The sequence below is a fragment of the Sciurus carolinensis genome, chromosome 1 (assembly GCF_902686445.1).
Source record: "Sciurus carolinensis chromosome 1, mSciCar1.2, whole genome shotgun sequence".
Lineage (NCBI taxonomy): Eukaryota > Metazoa > Chordata > Mammalia > Rodentia > Sciuridae > Sciurus > Sciurus carolinensis.
In genome coordinates, this window is record NC_062213.1 from 156,296,877 (window position 1) to 156,300,587 (window position 3,711).

Genomic DNA, 3,711 nt, shown 5'->3' on the forward strand with positions numbered 1-3,711 from the left:
CCAACTGAGCTTTATCCCCAGTCCCCCAGGATGTGTGTCTTTTATCTTTGTCCCCAGAGCCTCGCTTGGTGTCTAGCACACAGGAAGCATTATATTAATGAACTGCTGAAGGAAAGAAGAAAGAGACCAACACAGCTGTGTTAAGGAGAGATGTGTGGAAGCTAGGAACAAGATGAGACCAGACACAAAGGGCAGAACAGATCAGATGACCCTAGGACACTTCCACCCTTCAGCTTTGATGAATCCCTGGGCCAGAAAAACTCAAAATTTATAATGAAAAAAAGACTTTTAATGTGATCTCACCTCATTCCTCTGGCTCCCTCTTTCTGGTCTGCAAAGAGAAGAAAGACATATTCAAAACATAGGCAAGGCATAAGCCAAAGGTTTTGCAGGTGCCATCATTAAATTATTTTACTATTAAAGCCCAACAATGTATATTCCGTTTTTTTTCTTTCTCTTTCTTATTATCTGCCTTTTCATGAAGAAAAAGGGGGAAAAAAGCAACAAAGACTCACTGGAGGAATATGTGGTTGTTTAATTTGGGCTTCTCTGGTGTCCTCTAGTAACCCAGCTCACTGATAATTCTTATTACAAAGGATATATTATCCCTGCCTATTCTTCTGCCAGAGAATAATGGTGTGGGGAAGGAAGAGAAGGGACATTATAGAAAGGGACATTATTTTTCCAGGCCTGTTTCCCAACAAAGAGGAAAAAGCTGTCGCCAGAGGGCTATGTGTTTTGCTAAGGCACTGAACTCTCCCTCTGGTGGTATCCAGAATCCTCAGATAAACCCAGAAGTCCTCGTTCTAAATATCTCTTCTAAAATAACACTATGAATGAATAAGAGCATAGATACATGAATCTTCAATGCAATATTGTTTGAAGTGTCAGAAGACAAAACACTAGACACCACTTGGATATTTATTATAGGAGAATATATTTTTAAAATATGATGTCAATTATAGGTATTATGCAGTTACTAAAAATAGTAACTTAGGGGTTGAGGCTGTAGTTCAATGGTAGAGTGCTCGCCTTGCATGTACAAGGTTCTGGGTTCTATCCCCAGCACCATCACCAAAAATAATAATATGTTAAAATCATATTCATTTACCTGGGACTGAAGGTATAGTTCAATGGTAGAGTGCTTGCCTCACATGTACAAGGTACTAGATCCCCTGAACTGCAAAAATATAATAAAATAAATAAAAATTAAACAATGACAATAAATATTGTGTGTATGTGTTTGTGTTTGTGTGTGTGTGTGCATGTGTGTGTGTGTGTGTGTGTGTATCTAGAGGGGTTTGAACAAATTATAGGTGGAAAAAACAAGTTATTTTTTATGAGTGCCAATGGTCCCATTTTAAGATTACTTTTTTCAATCAGGGATTGAAAAGAAAATTGTTGATTGTTTTACACCATGGTATGGTTTAGTTCCTTGCACCTAGCTGGCGTTGCTTTTGAGCTTCAAAAGGAAAACCCAGGGGCTGGGGACGTAGCTCAGTGGTATAGTACTTTTCTGGCACTGCTGAGGCCCTGGGTTCAATTTCCAACACTGCAAAGATGACAAAACAAGGAAAATCTGAATTTAAGAAATGTACTACATTCACATACTTCTCCTCTTCTCTCTCTCTCTCTCTCTCTCTCTCTCTCTCTCTCTCTCTCTCAATCTCAATCTCTTTCTTCTTTTTTGGACTGAGAATTGAACCCAGAGTACTTTACCATTGATCTACACCCCAGCATTTTTCATAGTTTTTTTTTTTTTTTTTTTCTTTTTGGTACCAGGGATTGAACCCAGGAGCACTTAACCACTGGGCCACATCCACAGCCCTTTTTAATATTTTGTTTTTATTTAGAGACAGGGTCTTGATGGATTGCTCCTAAGATGGTTTGCTCCTCACCGTTGAGGCTGGCTTTGAACTCGTGATCCTCCTGCCTCAGCCTTTGGGATTATAGGTGTGTGCCATCGCGCCCAGCTCACATACAGATTTTGAAGATAAAAGCCCTCAGCTGGTGCTTTGACCCTTCCTAAAGGCTCCCCTGGTTAGCTCGTTATAATAGTATGCCTCTAGAAAAAAAAGGCAGGGAAAGAGGCCGAAAATCTCTGCTTCATCATCTTTCCTTGAACTGACCAGCCTGCTGAGTGACTGCAGTGAGGGGCCAGAGGAGCCCGAGCTCTGGAGTGGCCCATCGGGCCTCTGTGTTCTAGGGAAGGAGCAAAGTAGAAAAAGAGCTACTTTCTCTACCGCCTCCTGGCCCTTAGCCAAAGAGTTGCTAGTGGTGGGAGTGGAATTTTTCCATGGCAAAGGAAGAGGAAAAATCAGATCACATTTCCCACTGGCAGAGCCCTATTTATTCAGGAAGATCTTGGGGCCTTCGCTATTCATAACAGAAGCGTTCGCTGGGTCAGGCTTTGGTTAGAGATCTTTTCTTTCTTCTTTTTCTTTTCTTTCCTTTCTTTTTTTAGGTTTGAAGGTGTTTCTCACTAAAATGCAAGCACTATAAATGCAAGCACTCTGGAGAAGTGCCATTATTAGATGATGTGCCAAAGGACATCAGGGCAAAACAAACACAGAAAGACTTTTTTTTTTTTTTTTTTTTTTTTTGTGGTGCTGGGGATTGAACCCAGGGCCTTGCTGCTTGCAAGGGAAGCACTCTACCAACTGAGCTATCTCTCCAGCCCAGAAAGTCTTTAGCTGAGTGAGGAGAGGCACATCTTCCAGAAGAGTCTGATATTTCTCCTTCGTCTCACAAGTTCACTATACTGGCAGCTTTGGGGGCCTCAAAAACCCACAGGAAGATGTTCCTCTCCTTTAACTCTTTGTCTGCCCTCCCTCAGCCAGGGTACTTGGATAGGAATCATGCACAATCAAAAAGCATTTGTAAAAGTTCACTTAGGAGCAAAGTGACTAAGTGTAGAACCACAGAATCGTGTACTTGAAGGGACTTAAATCTACCTCAACCTCTATGAAATGCACTAATAATATTTGGTGGCATTTTCTGAGGATTACCAGCTATATGTTCCATCATATCATGCAACCCATAACATCCTTTTTTTCCCCCATTACAGATGAAGAAACAGATTTAGTTACTTGACTAAAGTCAAGGTAGAAACTTCTGGTGCGCAACCTTGAGATTTCATATTTTTTGCCCCAGGTACATGGTCTTTCTATAAGATGTCATTGAAAAGTGATCACAATATCTGCTTGGACACCTCCAGTAATTTTAGAGGCAATCCACTGGTAACTATGACAAAATTCTTTTTTTATGTTGCCTGCTTTCTGGCATTGATCTTTGTGTAAGATTTTTGTCACTATGAAAAAGTACCTGAGAAAATCAACCTAGAGGAAGAAAAATTTATTTTGGCCCACAATTTCAGAAATTTCCGTTCATAGTTGTTTGGCATCATGACATGGGCTTGTGGTGAGGCAGAAAATCATGGAAGGGAGGGGGCAGATGAAATCCACTCTCCTCCTGGTAGCCAGGAAGCAGAGAGAGGGAGAGAAAATGCAGGTAGGGAGACAGAAAGAATGGGACTGGGAACAAGATATAACCTTCCAGGGCACACCCCCAGGGATGACTTACTTCTCCCGACTAGACCCTCTCTCCTACAGTTTCCACTACCTCCCAATAGTCCATTCAATTATGAATCCATCTATGGGTTGATCCATTGATGCGGTCAGAGTCCTGGTGATCCAATCACTTCCAAAAGCC